This window comes from Anomaloglossus baeobatrachus, chromosome 1 (assembly GCF_048569485.1).
Source record: "Anomaloglossus baeobatrachus isolate aAnoBae1 chromosome 1, aAnoBae1.hap1, whole genome shotgun sequence".
Taxonomy (NCBI): domain Eukaryota; kingdom Metazoa; phylum Chordata; class Amphibia; order Anura; family Aromobatidae; genus Anomaloglossus; species Anomaloglossus baeobatrachus.
In genome coordinates, this window is record NC_134353.1 from 569,899,927 (window position 1) to 569,922,192 (window position 22,266).

Sequence of the window (22,266 nt, forward strand, 5' to 3'; positions counted from 1 at the left end):
ACTAGTGGGACTATAGCAAAGTCCAATAGCCACGTATAGGATGCCACTAGGTACACTGAGTGTGTGCTAGTATAATGGCTTAGTTATAATTAGTTGGAGTGTGCAACGCAGGCAGACGTGCTGCAAATGTCTTGGCACTAGTGGGACTATAGCAAAGTCCAATAGCCACGTATAGGATGCCACTAGGTACACTGAGTGTGTGCTAGTATAATGGCTTAGTTATAATTAGTTGGAGTGTGCAACGCAGGCAGACGTGCTGCAAATGTCTTGGCACTAGTGGGACTATAGCAAAGTCCAATAGCCACGTATAGGATGCCACTAGGTACACTGAGTGTGTGCTAGTATAATGGCTTAGTTATAATTAGTTGGAGTGTGCAACACAGGCAGACGTGCTGCAAATGTCTTGGCACTAGTGGGACTATAGCAAAGTCCAATAGCCACGTATAGGATGCCACTAGGTACACTGAGTGTGTGCTAGTATAATGGCTTAGTTATAATTAGTTGGAGTGTGCAACGCAGGCAGACGTGCTGCAAATGTCTTGGCACTAGTGGGACTATAGCAAAGTCCAATAGCCACGTATAGGATGCCACTAGGTTCACTGAGTGTGTGCTAGTATAATGGCTTAGTTATAATTAGTTGGAGTGTGCAACGCAGGCAGATGCGCTCTGCAAATGTCTTGGCACTAGTGGGACTATAGCAAAGTCCAATAGCCACGTATAGGATGCCACTAGGTACACTGAGTGTGTGCTAGTATAATGGCTTAGTTATAATTAGTTGGAGTGTGCAACGCAGGCAGACGTGCTGCAAATGTCTTGGCACTAGTGGGACTATAGCAAAGTCCAATAGCCACGTATAGGATGCCACTAGGTACACTGAGTGTGTGCTAGTATAATGGCTTAGTTATAATTAGTTGGAGTGTGCAACGCAGGCAGACGTGCTGCAAATGTCTTGGCACTAGTGGGACTATAGCAAAGTCCAATAGCCACGTATAGGATGCCACTAGGTACACTGAGTGTGTGCTAGTATAATGGCTTAGTTATAATTAGTTGGAGTGTGCAAAGCAGGCAGACGTGCTGCAAATGTCTTGGCACTAGTGGGACTATAGCAAAGTCCAATAGCCACGTATAGGATGCCACTAGGTACACTGAGTGTGTGCTAGTATAATGGCTTAGTTATAATTAGTTGGAGTGTGCAACGCAGGCAGACGTGCTGCAAATGTCTTGGCACTAGTGGGACTATAGCAAAGTCCAATAGCCACGTATAGGATGCCACTAGGTACACTGAGTGTGTGCTAGTATAATGGCTTAGTTATAATTAGTTGGAGTGTGCAACGCAGGCAGATGTGCTGCAAATGTCTTGGCACTAGTGGGACTATAGCAAAGTCCAATAGCCACGTATAGGATGCCACTAGGTACACTGAGTGTGTGCTAGTATAATGGCTTAGTTATAATTAGTTGGAGTGTGCAACGCAGGCAGACGTGCTGCAAATGTCTTGGCACTAGTGGGACTATAGCAAAGTCCAATAGCCACGTATAGGATGCCACTAGGTACACTGAGTGTGTGCTAGTATAATGGCTTAGTTATAATTAGTTGGAGTGTGCAACGCAGGCAGACGTGCTGCAAATGTCTTGGCACTAGTGGGACTATAGCAAAGTCCAATAGCCACGTATAGGATGCCACTAGGTACACTGAGTGTGTGCTAGTATAATGGCTTAGTTATAATTAGTTGGAGTGTGCAACGCAGGCAGACGTGCTGCAAATGTCTTGGCACTAGTGGGACTATAGCAAAGTCCAATAGCCACGTATAGGATGCCACTAGGTACACTGAGTGTGTGCTAGTATAATGGCTTAGTTATAATTAGTTGGAGTGTGCAACGCAGGCAGACGTGCTGCAAATGTCTTGGCACTAGTGGGACTATAGCAAAGTCCAATAGCCACGTATAGGATGCCACTAGGTTCACTGAGTGTGTGCTAGTATAATGGCTTAGTTATAATTAGTTGGAGTGTGCAACGCAGGCAGATGCGCTCTGCAAATGTCTTGGCACTAGTAGGACTATAGCAAAGTCCAATAGCCACGTATAGGATGCCACTAAGTACACTGAGTGTGTGCTAGTATAATGGCTTAGTTATAATTAGTTGGAGTGTGCAACGCAGGCAGACGTGCTGCAAATGTCTTGGCACTAGTGGGACTATAGCAAAGTCCAATAGCCACGTATAGGATGCCACTAGGTACACTGAGTGTGTGCTAGTATAATGGCTTAGTTATAATTAGTTGGAGTGTGCAGCGCAGGCAGACGTGCTGCAAATGTCTTGGCACTAGTGGGACTATAGCAAAGTCCAATAGCCACGTATAGGATGCCACTAGGTACACTGAGTGTGTGCTAGTATAATGGCTTAGTTATAATTAGTTGGAGTGTGCAACGCAGGCAGACGTGCTGCAAATGTCTTGGCACTAGTGGGACTATAGCAAAGTCCAATAGCCACGTATAGGATGCCACTAGGTACACTGAGTGTGTGCTAGTATAATGGCTTAGTTATAATTAGTTGGAGTGTGCAACGCAGGCAGACGTGCTGCAAATGTCTTGGCACTAGTGGGACTATAGCAAAGTCCAATAGCCACGTATAGGATGCCACTAGGTACACTGAGTGTGTGCTAGTATAATGGCTTAGTTATAATTAGTTGGAGTGTGCAACGCAGGCAGACGTGCTGCAAATGTCTTGGCACTAGTGGGACTATAGCAAAGTCCAATAGCCACGTATAGGATGCCACTAGGTACACTGAGTTTGTGCTAGTATAATGGCTTAGTTATAATTAGTTGGAGTGTGCAACGCAGGCAGACGTGCTGCAAATGTCTTGGCACTAGTGGGACTATAGCAAAGTCCAATAGCCACGTATAGGATGCCACTAGGTACACTGAGTGTGTGCTAGTATAATGGCTTAGTTATAATTAGTTGGAGTGTGCAACGCAGGCAGACGTGCTGCAAATGTCTTGGCACTAGTGGGACTATAGCAAAGTCCAATAGCCACGTATAGGATGCCACTAGGTACACTGAGTGTGTGCTAGTATAATGGCTTAGTTATAATTAGTTGGAGTGTGCAACGCAGGCAGACGTGCTGCAAATGTCTTGGCACTAGTGGGACTATAGCAAAGTCCAATAGCCACGTATAGGATGCCACTAGGTACACTGAGTGTGTGCTAGTATAATGGCTTAGTTATAATTAGTTGGAGTGTGCAACGCAGGCAGACGTGCTGCAAATGTCTTGGCACTAGTGGGACTATAGCAAAGTCCAATAGCCACGTATAGGATGCCACTAGGTACACTGAGTGTGTGCTAGTATAATGGCTTAGTTATAATTAGTTGGAGTGTGCAACGCAGGCAGACGTGCTGCAAATGTCTTGGCACTAGTGGGACTATAGCAAAGTCCAATAGCCACGTATAGGATGCCACTAGGTACACTGAGTGTGTGCTAGTATAATGGCTTAGTTATAATTAGTTGGAGTGTGCAACGCAGGCAGACGTGCTGCAAATGTCTTGGCACTAGTGGGACTATAGCAAAGTCCAATAGCCACGTATAGGATGCCACTAGGTTCACTGAGTGTGTGCTAGTATAATGGCTTAGTTATAATTAGTTGGAGTGTGCAACGCAGGCAGATGCGCTCTGCAAATGTCTTGGCACTAGTAGGACTATAGCAAAGTCCAATAGCCACGTATAGGATGCCACTAGGTACACTGAGTGTTTGCTAGTAAAATTGCTTAGTTTAAAAAAGTTGTAGTGTGCAATGCAGGCAGACGTGCTCTGCAAATGTCTTTGCACTAGTGGGACTATAGCAAAGTCCAATAGCCACGTATTGGATGCCACTAGGTACACTGAGTGTTTGCTAGTAAAATTGCTTAGTTTAAAAAACTTGGAGTGTGCAATGCAGGCAGATGTGCTCTGCTAATGTCTTTGCACTAGTGGGACTATAGCAAAGTCCAATAGCCACGTATAGGATGCCACTAGGTACACTGAGTGTGTGCTAGTATAATGGCTTAGTTATAATTCGTTGGAGTGTGCAACGCAGGCAGATGCGCTCTGCAAATGTCTTGGCACTAGTGGGACTATAGCAAAGTCCAATAGCCACGTATAGGATGCCACTAGGTACACTGAGTGTTTGCTAGTAAAATTGCTTAGTTTAAAAAAGTTGTAGTGTGCAATGCAGGCAGACGTGCTCTGCAAATGTCTTGGCACTAGTGGGACTATAGCAAAGTCCAATAGCCACGTATAGGATGCCACTAGGTACACTGAATGTTTGCTAGTATAATGGCTTACTTAGAATGAGTTGGAGTGTGCAGAGGACAAGAGGGTACAGTGGCAGGATTGTGGGGCTCTGGGTAGAGGAATGGAAGCCTGCCTTTCTATTCCCTCCTAATGGTGAAATGCAGGGAGGAAATCCCTGACCTGGGCTACACAGACGCTGTTGCTGTTTGCAGGACCTGTCACTTATGGCTCTCTGACCCTGCCGCTTTGAGCCCTTAAAAGGACTGCTAGAATGTGCTCTCCCTAAGCTGTCTAACGCTGTGTATGCAGCGCATACAGCTGTATCGGCTATAGGACTCAGGAGGACGGAGCTGCGACACTGATGTCTGACACCAAAGACGCAGAAGGCAGATAATGGCGTTCGTGAAGAAAATGTCCGGTTTTATAATGCAGGGACATGTGACATGCAGATCCTATCACACATGCCGTTGCTTCTCTGGCTCAAAGTCCACTTAGGTGTGTGTGTGTCTGTGATTGGCTGACATGCTGGCCCGCCCCACAAGACGCGCGCGCTTAGGGAAGGAAGACAAGAAAAAAAAAAAAAAAATGGCGATCGCCATTATAGAAACAGCAGTGATCTGAAGGCGCTGTTCACGCACACTATACACTGAAATGTGATAATAGTTTGATTCACAGAGTGACTTACACTATTACAGCAGAAACCAAGCTAGGATTTAGCTGTTTTTTGGCTGCTAGAACCGTTCTCGAACGTTTCTAGAACTATCGAGCTTTTGCAAAAAGCTCGAGTTCTAGTTCGATCTAGAACATGCCCCAAAATCACTCGAGCCGCGAACTGGAGAACCACGAACCACGAACCGCGCTCAACTCTAGTCAGCACACACCCAGCAGCACTGAAGACACGTTCAGAGACAACGCTGGCAGCTGGACACGACAAAATCTCCACGGCGTAAGTGGAGAGCTCTGGCCATTTTTCAAGATTTGAAGCCCAAAATGAGCAAGGCTCCATTTGCAAAGTCATGGCATCGATGTTCATTTGGAGATACTCCTGTATCATCCTCTCCAGCCGTTGACTATGTCTCAGACTTGTTGTCTCTGGTGGCCTTGCAAAGGAGGGTCTAAAAAAATTCTGAAAAGATTCATTAAAATTGCTGTTACCAGCACCAGATACAGTGCTGCTGGTATGAGTAGACTGTTGAAGATGACGAGACCGTCCCATGTTTGTCAAGTTACAACTTGGAGATTCACTCCCTGCACCACGGTTGTTTGGTGGAAAAGCCGAGCTAAGATCGAGTAACAGCTTTTGCTGATACTCCTGCATACATGCGTCCCTTTCTATGGCTGGAATTATGTCACAAAATTTGGACTTGTACCGGGGATCTAATAGTGTGGCAAGCCAGTAGTCATCATCACTTCTAATTTTGACAATACGCGGGTCATGTAGGAGGTAGTGCAGCAAGAAGGCGCTCATGTGTCTTGCGCAGCCATGCGCACCAAGACCACGCTGTGTTTGTGCATAGAGGTGCTAACCGTTCTTTCTTCCTCTGACATCTCCCCCCAACCTCTTTCAACTGAAATTTGACCAAGGTCTCCCTCATCCGCTGAGTCTTCCATGTCCATGGACAGTTCGTCCTCCATTTCTTCATGTTCTCCTGCACCTTCCTCAACATTTCGCCTGCTACCATGCGCCCTTGTTGATCCCTGTCCCCCATGGTCCCATTCCTGCCGCGTTGGTGATGATGAACGTCTGGACCTTGGTGATGTTGTTGTGTCTTGTGACTTACTAATACCCGAGCCCCTTGAGGGATTCTAAAATCACACATTTTTTTCAGTTGGTTCCAGGATGCCATCCAAAAAGAAAAAGAGACCACGGGGATGTAGAGGGAGCAGTCGAACATCCGGATCTAACTCCCCAAGTAGAGGACCTAATACTAAAGAGATCGAAAGTAATACAAATCAAAATGTAGGCATTTACAACCTCTCTGATCATGTCCTTACTGATGATGAGAGGGCATTATTGAGCCGTGGTTTATCTTTTTGTCCTAATTCGACCCTTGATACTTTTGGTTTGTACATAGATTTAAATAATTTTTTTAAGGAAAATTACAATACAACGCCACTATTTAATTGAAGAAACCATTAAAAAGTCGGTTCCATCTAAAAATTCTAGTGACCCCCCCGACCCCGTTACAGTTAATTATACACATGTAGAAGTAAAAAATCGCTCAAGTAACTTCTATCGCCTACATCATAGAGGCTCTTATATTGAAACATTCCAACATTTAGTTCTTAAAGAAATCCGTTCCCTTTTTCACCCTAGGTATAAAGACAACTTAAACAATGGCGAAAGGAAAGCCATTCTGTCCCTTCATAAGAATGAAAACATTGTGATAAAGAATGCCGATAAGGGGGGTGGTGTAGTCTTGATGAATCGGTCTTGGTACATAGGGGAGGGGATTAGGATCCTGGGTGACACTGACTATTATACACAGTTGGATCATGATCCCTCAATACAAATGTTTCTTGAATATAAGAAATTGATTAAGGGTGCCTTTGCTATTGGTATTTTAAATAAGAAAGAATGGAAGTTTTTAGACATTATAAGTTATAAAATTCCCTATTTTTATTTTCTTCCTAAATTACACAAACACCCTACTAACCCCCCAGGCCATCCCATAATTTCAGGTACACAATCCATCACATGTAATTTATCCCATTATGTTGACCTTTTTCTTCAAAAATATGTCTTGACCCTCCCTTCTTACCTTAAGGACTCCTCCCAACTAATCAAAGAACCTAGATCAATTCCCAATTTTTCTGGCATTAGTTTTCTTACTCTCGATGTTGCCGCTCCCTATAGCAACATTTCCCATGAATTGGGCCTATCGGCCATTCGCAAATATTTGGTAAATGATATTTCCCTTTCCAGCCGCCAATGCGAGTTCCTACTGTCAGCTATCCACTTCATGCTTACCAATAATGTCTTCACTTTTGAAGACAACATTTACCATCAGAGAAGGGGCTGCGCGATGGGGACACGATTCGCACCCAGTTATGCTAATCTCTTTATAGGTGCGTTCGAGTCCCTGTTTATCACGCAGTCCACCTTCTCTGAGAGGATAGTATATTACCAGAGATACATAGATGATCTCTTCTTGCTATGGAGGGGTACTGAAGAGGAGGCCTCCAAATTTGTTGATAATCCTAACACCAATCCCTGGGGCATTAGTTTTACCTCTACTTTTTCCACCAATGCCCTCCAGTATTTGGACCTTTTGTTACGGTTTGATGACGAGGGGAGAGTGTTCACCTCCACGTATTTTAAACCAGTGGACGTCAATAGCTACTTGTGCTTTGACAGTGGACACCTCCCCAAGTGGATCATCAACGTCCCTTATGGCCAATACTGGAAGGTACGGAAAAATTGCACTAGAGATCTGGATTTTATCCAAGAAACTGCTATACTAAAAAAAAGGTTTCTACAAAAAGGGTATCCCCTCAAGTTCCTACAGGATGCTTTTAGGAGAACCAATTGTTTGTCCCAGAACTTTTGTATTGACAAAATAAGTGGGGGGTTGGATGGGGATAAAAAGAATATTTCCAACTTTAATAAATGGAGTCTAGTGATCACATTTTGTCGCCCTAGGAAAATTATTCAAGAATTATTAAATAAGTTCTCGTTTATTTTGAGAGGTGATCCTGTTCTCTCTAAAAGTCTACCAAATAAACCTCTGATTATATTTAGGAAGAACAAAAGTTTACGTAATATGCTAGCCCCTAGTAATACAACAAGAACCAACACTCTTATTAAGGGAGGTGATAAAGCTATTCTTGATGGTTGTGGTCATGGCGGTGACAGTTTGGGCTGCTATCCTTGTGGCGTACCGAGATGCCTCTGCTGTGATGTCATTGCCAAGGGTGTAAAAACGTTTTCCTCTTATACAACTGGCATGACTTACTCCATTAACCATAAGTTAAATTGTCAATCTATGTATGTGATCTATCTTTTGGAGTGCACGTGCGGCCTACAGTATGTGGGCCGCACGGTGCAGACAATGCACGCCCGTCTTAACAAGCATAGACATAACATTCGGACAGGCTACCAGCTCCATAGCCTGTCCAAATATTATAACAACTTTCATGGCAGAGATCCTAAGTTGATGAAACTTACGGTTATAGATAGAGTAACCGATGCGGACCCTGAACGTTTCAATAGTTTAATAAAAAAAGAGAGTTATTGGATTTTTAAATTGGGGACATTGGCCCCTGAGGGACACAATCTCACTATTGATAATGTCGCAAAACATTAGTGTGATCCCCTTTTTGAACCACATTTGACTAGATCCAAATTTAGTTTTCATTATTAATTATTTAAAAGAGGGAAAAGTGAAGAGGAAGTGAAGAAGGAAGAGAAAAAGGAGAAAGGGAGAAAGAAAGAAGAAAAGAAGAAAAAAAAAAAAGAAACAGAAAAAGAGAAAAAAAAAACAAAAAAAACCCGTTTAATCTCTGTTCTGCTCCCCTTCCTGGCTGCTTTGGACTTTTGGCAGCCCACAACAAGGAAGCCTGTGATCCTAATCACTGGGCTTTGCATGTTCATGTCATCTATCTGGAAGTAACACTCCATGTGATTGCACATAGCTTTAGGTTCCAGCGGGACTCTGGCTGTCTTTAAACCACATTAACCGGGGTTGTGCACGGGTGCACAACCCTTAAAGGTAAGCAGTGTCAGGTTAAACCTAATCCTCCTGTCACCGGGTACCGCTTAGCGCGTCTCCCCCTTCTTTTCTCTCTCAGTGACAATGTGGACAGTAGAGATGAGCGAACCGGTCGCGGTTCGGCTCGAGGTCGGTTCGCCGAACGGAGTTCCCGTTTGAGTTCGGTTCGTCGAACTCGAACTGCATAGGAAACAATGGCAGGCAATCACAAACACATAAAAACACCTAAAAAACACCCTCAAAGGTGTCCAAAAGGTGATAAACAACTCACAACACATCACAAACACATGGGAAAGTGACAAGGACATATACTCATGCGAAAACAAAACAGCTGGACAAGGAAAAAGAGGAGGAGACACAGATATATGAGTATATGCAAGGAAACATCGATGCCATTACTGTGCAACTTGAGCCCTGCTCATTTTAGGCTTCCAATCTGGATAAATTGCCTGAGCTCGCCACGTACGCCTTGGGGATCTTGTCGTGTCCTGCAGCCAGCGTTCTCTCGGAACCTGTCTTCAGTGCTGCTGGGGGTCTGCTGGCAGATAAGCACACGTATCTGTCCACTGACAATGTGGACATGGCTCTCAGAGGACTTTTCTTCCCCTGGGTCAGCCAGGGGAGGCGAAAGGCACACGTATTTTTGAGAGTGCTTCATGCAAAGCATCTTTTTTTTTTTCAAAAGGGGGGTCAATTGATGCCAGTCAAGTGGGGTGTGTGTGGCCCAATTAGTGGCAACGAGAGAGACTGTGGTTGGAGTCCCCTCGCTGTGTTTCAAAAAGAACCAAGATGAACAAGTCATGGCTCTCAGAGGACTTTTCTTCCCCTGGGTCAGCCAGGGGAGGCAAAAGGCACACGTATTTTTGAGAGTGCTTCATGCAAAGCATCTTTTTCATTTTGAATAGGGTGGTCAAGTGATGCCAGTCAAGTGGGGTGTGTGTGGCCCAATTAGTGGCAACGAGGAAGACTGTGGTTGGAGTCCCCACGCTGTGTTTCTAAAAGAACCAAGATGAACAAGTCATGGCTCTCAGAGGACTTTTCTTCCCCTGGGTCAGCCAGGGGAGGCGAAAGGCACGCGTATTTTTGAGAGTGCTTCATGCAAAGCATCTTTTTCTTTTTCAAAAGGGGGGTCAATTGATGCCAGTCAAGTGGGGTGTGTGTGGCCCAATTAGTGGCAACGAGAGAGACTGTGGTTGGAGTCCCCTCGCTGTGTTTCAAAAAGAACCAAGATGAACAAGTCATGGCTCTCAGAGGACTTTTCTTCCTCTGGGTCAGCCAGGGGAGGCGAAAGGCATGCATATTTTTGAGAGTGCTTCATGCAAAGCATCTTTTTCTTTTTCAAAAGGGGGGTCAAGTGATACCAGTCAAGTGGGGTGTGTGTGGCCCAATTAGTGGCAACGAGGAAGACTGTGGTTGGAGTCCCCTCGCTGTGTTTCTAAAAGAACCAAGATGAACAAGTCATGGCTCTCAGAGGACTTTTCTTCCCCTGGGTCAGCCAGGGGATGGGAAAGGCACGCGTATTTTTGAGAGTGCTTCATACAAAGCATCTTTTTCATTTTGAATAGGGGGGTCAAGTGATGCCAGTCAAGTGGGGTGTGTGTGGCCCAATTAGTGGCAACGAGGGAGACTGTGGTTGGAGTCCCCTCTCTGTGTTTCTGAAAGAACCAAGATGAACAAGTCATGGCTCTCAGAGGATTTTTCTTCCCCTGGGTCAGCCAGGGGAGGCGAAAGGCACGCGTATTTCTGAGAGTGCTTCATGCAAAGCATCTTTTTCATTTTGAATAGGGGGGTCAAGTGATACCAGTCAAGTGGGGTGTGTGTGGCCCAATTAGTGGCAACGAGGAAGATTGTGGTTGGAGTCCCCTCGTTGTGTTTCTAAAAGAACCAAGATGAATAAGTCATGGCTCTCAGAGGACTTTTCTTCCCCTGGGTCAGCCAGGGGATGGGAAAGGCACGCGTATTTTTGAGAGTGCTTCATGCAAAGCATCTTTTTCATTTTGAATAGGGGGGTCAAGTGATGCCAGTCAAGTGGGGTGTGTGTGGTCCAATTAGTGGCAATGAGGGAGACTGTGGTTGGAGTCCCATCGCTGTGTTTCTAAAAGAACCAAGATGAACAAGTCATGGCTCTCAGAGGACTTTTCTTCCCCTGGGTCAGCCAGGGGACGGGAAAGGCACGCGTATTTTTGAGAGTGCTTCATGCAAAGCATCTTTTTCTTTTTCAAAAGGGGGGTCAATTGATGCCAGTCAAGTGGGGTGTGTGTGGCCCAATTAGTGGCAACGAGGGAGACTGTGGTTGGAGTCCCCTCGCTGTGTTTCTAAAAGAACCAAGATGAACAAGTCATGGCTCTCAGAGGACTTTTCTTCCCCTGGGTCAGCCAGGGGAGGCGAAAGGCACGCGTATTTTTGAGAGTGCTTCATGCAAAGCATCTTTTTCATTTTGAATAGGGGGGTCAAGTGATGCCAGTCAAGTGGGGTGTGTGTGGCCCAATTAGTGGCAACGAGGGAGACTGTAGTTGGAGTCCCCTCGCTGTGTTTCTAAAATAACCAAGATGAACAAGTCATGGCTCTCAGAGGACTTTTCTTCCCCTGGGTCAGCCAGGGGACGGGAAAGGCACGCGTATTTTTGAGAGTGCTTCATGCAAAGCATCTTTTTCTTTTTCAAAAGGGGGGTCAATTGATGCCAGTCAAGTGAGGTGTGTGTGGCCCAATTAGTGGCAATGAGGGAGACTGTGGTTGGAGTCCCCTCGCTGTGTTTCTAAAAGAACCAAGATGAACAAGTCATGGCTCTCAGAGGACTTTTCTTCCCCTGGGTCAGCCAGGGGAGGCGAAAGGCACGCGTATTTTTGAGAGTGCTTCATGCAAAGCATCTTTTTCATTTTGAATAGGGGGGTCAAGTGATGCCAGTCAAGTGGGGTGTGTGTGGCCCAATTAGTGGCAACGAGGAAGACTGTGGTTGGAGTCCCCTCGCTGTGTTTCTAAAAGAACCAAGATGAACAAGTCATGGCTCTCAGAGGACGTTTCTTCCCCTGGGTCAGCCAGGGGAGGCGAAAGGCATGCGTATTTTTGAGAGTGCTTCATGCAAAGCATCTTTTTCATTTTGAATAGGGGGGTCAAGTGATGCCAGTCAAGTGGGGTGTGTGTGGCCCAATTAGTGGCAACGAGGAAGACTGTGGTTGGAGTCCCCTCGCTGTGTTTCTAAAAGAACCAACATGAACAAGTCATGGCTCTCAGAGGACTTTTCTTCCCCTGGGTCAGCCAGGGGAGGCGAAAGGCACGTGTATTTTTGAGAGTGCTTCATGCAAAGCATCTTTTTCTTTTTCAAAAGGGGGGTCAACTGATGCCAGTCAAGTGGGGTGTGTGTGGCCCAATTAGTGGCAACGAGGAAGACTGTGGTTGGAGTCCCCTCGCTGTGTTTCTAAAAGAACGAAGATGAACAAGTCATGGCTCTCAGAGGACTTTTCTTCCCCTGGGTCAGCCAGGGGAGGCGAAAGGCATGCGTATTTTTGAGAGTGCTTCATGCAAAGCATCTTTTTCATTTTGAATAGGGGGGTCAAGTGATGCCAGTCAAGTGGGGTGTGTGTGGCCCAATTAGTGGCAACGAGGAAGACTGTGGTTGGAGTCCCCTCGCTGTGTTTCTGAAAGAACCAAGATGAACAAGTCATGGCTCTCAGAGGACTTTTCTTCCCCTGGGTCAGCCAGGGGAGGCGAAAGGCACGTGTATTTTTGAGAGTGCTTCATGCAAAGCATCTTTTTCTTTTTCAAAAGGGGGGTCAACTGATGCCAGTCAAGTGAGGTGTGTGTGGCCCAATTAGTGGCAACGAGGGAGACTGTGGTTGGAGTCCCCTCGCTGTGTTTCTAAAAGAACCAAGATGAACAAGTCATGGCTCTCAGAGGACTTTTCTTCCCCTGGGTCAGCCAGGGGACGGGAAAGGCACGCGTATTTTTGAGAGTGCTTCATGCAAAGCATCTTTTTCATTTTGAATAGGGGGGTCAAGTGATACCAGTCAAGTGGGGTGTGTGTGGCCCAATTAGTGGCAACGAGGAAGACTGTGGTTGGAGTCCCCTCGCTGTGTTTCTAAAAGAACCAAGATGAACAAGTCATGGCTCTCAGAGGACTTTTCTTCCCCTGGGTCAACCAGGGGACGGGAAAGGCACGCGTATTTTTGAGAGTGCTTCATGCAAAGCATCTTTTTCATTTTGAATAGGGGGGTCAAGTGATACCATTCAAGTGGGGTGTGTGTGGCCCAATTAGTGGCAACGAGGAAGACTGTGGTTGGAGTCCCCTCGCTGTGTTTCTAAAAGAACCAAGATGAACAAGTCATGGCTCTCAGAGGACTTTTCTTCCCCTGGGTCAGCCAGGGGACGGGAAAGGCACGCGTATTTTTGAGAGTGCTTCATGCAAAACATCTTTTTCATTTTGAATAGGGGGGTCAAGTGATGCCAGTCAAGTGGGGTGTGTGTGGCCCAATTAGTGGCAACGAGGGAGACTGGGGTTGGAGTCCCCTCGCTGTGTTTCTAAAAGAACCAAGATGAACAAGTCATGGCTCTCAGAGGACTTTTCTTCCCCTGGGTCAGCCAGGGGAGGCGAAAGGCATGCGTATTTTTGAGAGTGCTTCATGCAAAGCATCTTTTTCATTTTAAATAGGGGGGTCAAGTGATGCCAGTCAAGTGGGGTGTGTGTGGCCCAATTAGTGGCAAAGAGGAAGACTGTGGTTGGAGTCCCCTCGCTGTGTTTCTAAAAGAACCAAGATGAACAAGTCATGGCTCTCAGAGGACATTTCTTCCCCTGGGTCAGCCAGGGGAGGCGAAAGGCACGTGTATTTTTGAGAGTGCTTCATGCAAAGCATCTTTTTCTTTTTCAAAAGGGGGGTCAACTGATGCCAGTCAAGTGGGGTGTGTGTGGCCCAATTAGTGGCAACGAGGGAGACTGTGGTTGGAGTCCCCTCGCTGTGTTTCTAAAAGAACCAAGATGAACAAGTCATGGCTCTCAGAGGACATTTCTTCCCCTGGGTCAGCCAGGGGAGGCGAAAGGCACGCGTATTTTTGAGAGTGCTTCATGCAAAGCATCTTTTTCATTTTGAATAGGGGGGTCAAGTGATGCCAGTCAAGTGGGGTGTGTGTGGCCCAATTAGTGGAAACGAGGGAGACTGTGGTTGGGGGTCCCCTCGCTGTGTTTTACATGATTTTCGAAGGGCATGACATGCCTAAGAGGTTGAGTTTCATCATCTGCAACTTGTTGGCAACAGAAAGGCTGCCTTTACACCCTTTTGAGACCGAGGATTTTCGAGACCTTATGCCCATTGCAGTGCCCCAAGAGCCGATGGCCAGTCGTCACTCCTTCTCCAAGAAAGGCGTGCCCGCGCTACCACAGTAGGTCGCACACAACCTCACCGATTCCTTGAGAAACTCTGTGTGTGACAGGGTGCATTTCACCACAGATACTTGGACCAGTAAGCATGGACAGGAGAGTTACATGTTGCTGACTGGGCACTGGGTAAGTATGGTGAGAGATGGAGAAGGGTTTGCTTGTACAAGTCTTGCCGTCCCCACGACTTTTGTGTCAATCCTTCCTCTGTATGTAGAAGTTCCTCCACTGCTTCTGCCTCCTTAACCTCATGTGGGTCCTCCACCTCGGCCCAAACCCTGTGTGGTCAGGCCACCCTTCCTTGTAACTGCGCCCAAGGAATCCCACACACCTCCTTACTATGCTGGCAGCAGAGCTCAAGGCCATCAGGCGGTCAAATGTTTACTTTGAAATGTAGGGGAAATGTGAGACACCGCTGAGGAATTGTGGACGGTTAGCTCTGGAGAGTGAGACCGAGTTTCATCAATGGTTGTCTACACTCAACCAGCAGTCAGGGAAGGTCGGGTGCGACAATGATGCAAACCAGTCTGCGACCCTTCTTCAGGGCGCTGTGACACACGTGCCTTGTATGGCTCACGTGTTGAACCTGGTTGTCCAGCAATTTTTAAAACACTATCCCGGCCTACATGGCCTTCTGCAGAGGGCACGGTGTAACGCCTGCCTGGATCGACACACTCAGATGGGCTGTAAAGGATAGGCTAGAGGCAAGCCACTCACCAGAACCCTGAAACCCTTTAACCCCTATACAGTGATTTGGAATTAAACAGGGCCCAAGTTGATCAATACCTGTGGAAGGCTGCAGTTCCAGAGAATAGTAGTCATGCAGGGTCAAAAACATTAATTGAGGAAGAGGAACAGAATGGGATGGCCAGGACTTAATCAGAAAACAAGCAGAGGTGAAATGCGGATCGGCCAACGAGGTACATAAACAGCAAGCAGGAAAAGTAGTCAGGTAACAAGCACACAAACTCATAAAACTGAACTGGGGGTAACAGTAAAAAGAGGTTCATAGCTTTGTCTGGCAGTGGTCTGCAGACAGGAGGGGCCTAAAAACGGATGTGGTGTCTTCCCATTGGTTGTAGCTGAATGATGGTACTTCATCTGTGAGATACCCACCACCTACATTCAGCCTGTGGTTCTGTATCTGTCAAGGTAACGCAACCCAGTGGGTGACATTAACCTGCGTCCACCTGCGCCGCAGGCATCGACTCCTTTCCCATCATCAGCACTATGCACGAAAGGAACACGTTGTCACCTGGCGACCGGAGTACAAATTGATTGAGTGGACTACGTTGGTGACTTAACAGCCGTGTGCGGCAATGATGCAAACCTGTCTGCAGCCCTTCGTCAGGGCAATGTGACACACGTGCCTTGTAAGGCTCACGTGTTGAATCTGATTCTCCAGCAATTTTTAAAATACCATCCCGGCCTACATGGCCTTGTGCAGCGGGCACGCTGCTATGTGCTCACTTTCATCCTTCGCACCCAGCAGCTCAACAACTTTCATCGCTCCTGAAGTCTTAGGGTCTGGCGGTTAATCGCCGGAAATGCGATGTTCCGACACGCAGGAATTGGAATCTGCACATGTTGCAGCGTCTGTGGCAGCACCGCAGAGCCCTGCTGAAATACGGTATGATGTATACCCTGGGCTAACTTGATCCAGAGGTGGTGCAGATCACACTGCTGGAGTGGTGTCAGATCAAGGACCTATGCACCCTTCTACACAGTTTACAAATGTCGACGAAGATGTTTAGCACTAGCGATGCCATTCTCAGCCTGACAATTCTGGTCATCTACAAGATGGAGCATACTGTAAGCATTATTCGGAGTCAGGTGTTGGTCCAAGAGGAAGGGGAGGAAGTACAGGAGGAGTCATATGCAGAAGGGATAATAAGATGTACAAGGTCCATACGTTGAGCGGCACCTAGGCGGCAGTCATGGTGGGGGATAGGGATTAAGAAGGGCACATAGTATCAGCAAAAATTGTTGAGGGAGGTGCAGGAGCCCATGAAGAAATGGAGGACGAACTGGCGATGGGCATGGAAGACTCAGCAGATGAGTGAGAGCTTGCTCACATTTCGGTTGTGCGAGGATGGGGGGAGAGGGCAGAGGAAGGAGGCACGATTCTCACCTCTCTGCCACCAACAAACCAAGGACTTGGTCCTCCTGGATGCACAAGACACATGAGCGCCTTCTTGCTGCACTACCTACAACATGACCCTCGGATTGTACGAATTCAAAGTAATGCTAACTACTGGGTTGCCACACTGTTAGATCCTCGGTACAAGACCAAATTTGGCTAAATAATTCCTGCCATAGAAAGGGACGCACGTATACAGGAGTATCTGCAGAAGGTGGTACGGATTCTTAGATCTGCTTTTATCAGTAAACACCAGTGCTGCACAGAGTGAATCTCAATGCTTTGTCATGGATATGAGGAAATGGTCTTTTACTTGTCCACATCTGAGGGACCGAGGGCTGGCTGCTGTGCTGAGACGGCATTGAGTACGGTGTCCCTGCAGAGTTGCACTTTTGGTCATATACCAAATGAGTTGAAAAAGGACAGATGCTGGTGGAAAGGGGAACAGGTGTGTTGGAAAGGGGAAAAAAGTTTTTGTCCGTGGGTTTGTTGGTTAAGCAAAAGTAACATTTGATGAAGAAACACCATCTGTTACGGTGGGACTGGCAGATTTGGATAAGGTGGTATATACTATGTTACCGCTATATAACGAAAATTAATAAGAAAAGAAAGAGAAAGGTATATATCCCCATCAGCAGTAAATGTCCACCGTGCTCCCAGATGGAAAAGTAGAGGTTGGCAACTGGAAGGTTAGGTGGAGGATACAGAGCTGTGTGGCTATTAAACTAATAGTTGCCTGAACCGAGTTAGACGCCACTCGGATCTTGAGAGTGGGAGCCCTGTTAACGTCACAGGGTCCACACGCCCACCCAGCCCAGGAACTCCCTGTTAACATCACAGGGGCCATTGAGTACGCTGACCGTGTGCATTGGGGCCACACCTGTGGACAGCAGGCGCATCAGCAGCAGCAGGCCTGTTAATGCCACTGGGCTGTACAAGCAGGACTTGTAGGACAGGAGCTGGTCTTAACCGTTCTGCGTTACCAACTGTGGTGGCGGCCTGCATCGACGCCCTATCCCTGCCTACCTCTGGCCAAAAGCCGCAATGGGTTCAACACATGGAGGTGTGCTCTTTCGGAGCATAATAGAAGACTGCGCACCTCCTTGTTGGCTCCAGCACGTTTTATAACCTTGGTCCGCCCCAAACCAGGGTGGACCACAATGCACCTCCTGGAGACAAAAGCAGAGTGACACGTCATGAGTGGCATAACTAGCGTCCTATTTGGAACCGAAACTTCAATAATGACCTCATGGCTGCCACGACACAAACACCTCACCAGTTATCGTCTGACCATCAATAATGAGGTGACAAGTCATAGGGGCGGGCCTCTGCAAGCCATTTGGGAGTGGCCTAGCCACATCGTCAGGACACCTGATGCCCTGTGGTCTATATGGGCCCCCCACATCAGGGGCAGGGCCAAAGAGTTCATTACCGGACCTAGTCTCTGATGCAGTAAGTGCCTGAGCATGCTCAGTTGCATGAAATACAGTCTCTGAAAAAAGACTATCAGCTTCAGCATGGTGTCTAGGCACAAAACAGGACTTAGACCCGGCACGGAATGCAAGTACCTGTGCAAAGAGGCTTTTCGCACGAAGTGTGGGAGCATGCGCTGTATCCCGAAATGAAGACTTCGCCTCAGGAATGGCACAGTCAGGCTGAGCATACTCACTAGACGAAACACTGTAGTTAGGCTGCAGCTGGGGTAAATCGGCACACGCATGCGCACTAGCTGCCTCTCCACACTTAGACGTGGAGGAGAAAATGCTCTTCGGGTATGGACTTGGAGATGCTGTCTATGAACAGAAGGAAAAGCTAAAGGAAGCCTCACTTTCTATCCCTCCGAATTATCAAATGCAGCAATGAATTCCCTGAGTTTGCTATAAAATTAGCGTAGCAAAGTGTGCATGAGGGTGTCATGCAGAGGTGCTACAAATAGATTTGCACCAGTGGGACACTAATGGAAGTCCAACAGGCAGTTCCTCATGCCACTAAATGGCAGTATTTTTTGCTATCATTATAGCTTATTAAAAACAGAGCAGGAGGGTGTCCTGCACAGGTGCTAGAAATAGCTTGGCACCAGTGGGGCACTAATGAAATACAACAGACAGTTCTATGATGCCACTAAATGGCAGTATTTTTTGCTATCATTATAGCTTATTAAAAACAGAGCAGGAGGGTGTCATGCAGAGGTGCTGTAAATAGCTTGGCACCTGTGGGGCACAAATGGAGTACAACAGCCACTTCTTGTATGCCACTAAGTTGCAGCAGTTTTTGCTATTATTATAGCTTTTAAAAACAGAGCAGGAGGGTGTCATGCAGAGGTGCTGTAAATAGCTTGGCACTTGTGGGGCACAAATGGAGTACAACAGCCACTTCTTGTTTGCCACTAAGTTGCAGCAGTTTTTGCTAGTATAATGGCTTAGTAACAATGAGTTTGAGTGTGCAATGCAGGCAGACGTGCTGCAAATATCTTTGCACTAGTGGGACTATACAGAAGTCCAATAGCCACGTTTAGGATGCCACTAGGTTCACTCAGTGTTTGCTAGTATAATGGCTTAGCTACAATTCAGTTTCAGTGTGCAATGCAGGCAGACGTGCTGCAAATATCTTTGCACTAGTGGGACTATACAGAAGTCCAATAGCCATGTTTAGGATGCCACTAGGTTCACTCAGTGTTTGCTAGTATAATGGCTTAGTAACAATGAGTTGGAGTGTGCAATGCAGGCAGACGTGCTGCAAATATCTTTGCACTAGTGGGACTATAATGAAGTCCAATAGCCACGTTTAGGATGCCACTAAGTTCACTGAGTATTTGCTAGTATAATGGCTTAGTTATAATGAGTTTGAGTGTGCAATGCAGGCAGACGTGCTGCAAATATCTGTGTACTACTGGGACTATACAGAAGTCCAATAGCCACGTTTAGGATGCCACTAAGTTCACTCAGTGTTTGCTAGTATAATGGCTTAGTAACAATGAGTTTGAGTGTGCAATGCAGGCAGACATGCTGCAAATATCTTTGCACTAGTGTGACTATACAGAAGTCCAATAGCCACGTTTAGGATGCCACTAGGTTCACTCAGTGTTTGCTAGTATAATGGCTTAGTAACAATGAGTTGGAGTGTGCAAAGGGCAGGAGGGTACAGTGGCAGGGTTGTGGGTCTCTGGGTAGAGGAAAGGAAGCCTGCCTTTCTATCCCTCCTAATGGGGAAATGCAGCGAGGAAATCCCTGACCTTACCTACACAGACGCTGTCATCTTGTGTAGCTGTTAAACTCTGTTTTCAGGACGTGTCACCTATGGCTCTGACCCTGCCGGTATGAGCCCTTAAAAGGACTGATAGAAAATGCAATCCCTATGCTGTCCAGCGCTGTGTATGGAGCCTATACAGCTGTATCGGCGATAGGAGCTGCACCAGTGATGTCTGGCACCAAGGACGCAGAAGAGATAATGGCGTCCGGACGGGCAGATACTCGTTTTTATAATGCAGGGACATGTGACATGGACATCCTATCACACATGCCATTGCTTCTCTGGCTAAAAGTCCACTTAGCTGTGTGTGTGTCTGGGATTGGCTGACATGCTGGCCCTCCCCACTACACGCGCGCGCTTAGGGAAGGAAGACAAAGGAAAAAAAAAAAATGGCGATCGCCATTATCCAAACAGCAGTGATCTGAATGCGCTGTTCCCGCACACTATACACTGAAATGTCATAATAGTGTGAGTGACAGAGTGACTTACACTATTACAGCAGAAAGCCAGCTAGGAATTAGCTGGGTTTTTTGCTGCTAGAACCGTTCTCGAACGTATCTAGAACTATCGAGCTTTTTGCAAAAAAGCTTGAGTTCTAGTTCGATCTAGAACAGCCCCCAAAATCACTGGAGCCGTGAACTGGAGAACCACGAACCGCGAACCGCGCTCAACTCTAGTGGACAGACTAACGTTCATCAAAATGAACAAGTCATGGATCCACAAGGAATTTACTACCCCTGTGTTATCCTGGGGAGAGTAAATGCTTGTGGATTTTGAATGTGCTTGATGCAAATCTACCTGTGAAGTGTACAACTGGGGCACAAGTGCTGCCACTGAAGGGGAGGGTGTGTGTGTGGCCCAATTTTTGGAAAAAAGGGAGACTCCGCTTGGAGTAACCTTGCGCTTTTTTGCATGATTTTAGAAGGGCATGCCATGCCTATATCTGTGTCTCATCCTCTTTTCCTTGTAACGCTGTTTTGTTTTCGCATGAGAATTTGTTCTTGTCACTTTCCCATGTGTTTGTGTTGTGTTGTGAGTTGTTTGTCACCTTTTGGACACCATTGAGTATTTTCTAGGTGTTTTTATGTGTTTGTGATTGCCTCCCATTGTTTCCTATGCGGTTCGAGTGGTTCGCCGAACCGGTTCACCGAACCGAACTCGAACGAGACCTCCGTTCGGCGAACCGAACTCGAGCCGAACCACGGCCGATTCGCTCATCTCTAGCCATTATTGTTTGGGGCCGGGAAGAAGCTAATATCACTCAAATATGCTTTCTGCTGCTTTGTGCCATCACACAGTAAAAAGCTTACCTTTGCACGCTAATAGGAATTAGTGCCACCTTATAGAAAGTAGTGCCATGAAAATTTCTAACATCTCACTATGTCATTATTACACCAAGGTTTACAGGTTGCCTTTTACATTCATGTAGTTCCTGCTCACCCAAAATACAGTAATTTAGAATATTTTTTTCAATGCAGAGAGGTATCGTAATATTAGTGGGGGATGAAAAATTTTAATGACAGGTAGTGCTGTGTTGGTAAATAAAATTTAGCATATCTTGTATTGAAAGAAGTAATCAGGAGTCAAAATGTCATGTCAGTATAGAGCAAACCATTTATTCTATTGGATCAATCATTTTTGGAGCAGCAAAAGCTATTGTCTTGCTGTACGATCTCTTCCAACTTTGTAACCCTTTAAAGAATGAGTGCTTCTAAAAATGCTTTGCAAAAGATGCTATTAATTGCCAAAAGGAGGTCTATTGCAGATAATGTATGCAAGTTAATTATTTCTGAGCTACATCTGCCAAATCTAATGTCATAGAAAATGTCAAATGGATACACCCCACCGTCATGGCTCATATGAGTCTTGGCAGCATTAATCTAGGCAGCATTATTCATAGGGCAGAACATCACATTATTTCTGACCTCTCAGAGACAGAGGTAGGTTTAGAGCCTAATAAAATCAAAACTAGAAGCTAATAAGAATGAGACTTCATTTGGATGAACTGTCTTTAGGAAATTATATAAAACAGTGTATTGGACAGATCTAAAACTTTCAATGTATTTTTCTTAGTATCGTTGGCTTGTGTAAAACCTTACATAAAGAGTTTTTAAATAAAATCAATAACTAAATATACATGAAATGTTGTATCTGAAGTTGATATATTGTAGTATAATGTGTATTAAGCCATTCATGATATACAGTTTATATAGTATTTAGTTTTATGGGGAGGAGTTGTTTTTCAAAGCAATTTTAGGCAAGGAAAAATAAAAATGGCTTCATATTATTTAAAGAACAACAGAAATGTTTAGGTTTCATGAACATGGCTATTCTGAATGCACAAATTATGTACAGTGGTACTCAAAGTCCTTACTTGTCCTTATTGTGGACTAAACGGAACATCTTGTCCTGCCATATTGTTCCTATGTGGCACAATTATTGATGGACGAGCACAAAAATGCTGATGTGCTAATTACACAAGCCGAGCAATTTTTGTAATGCTCGGGTGCTTGTCATGCGTAACAGAGCATAATGGAA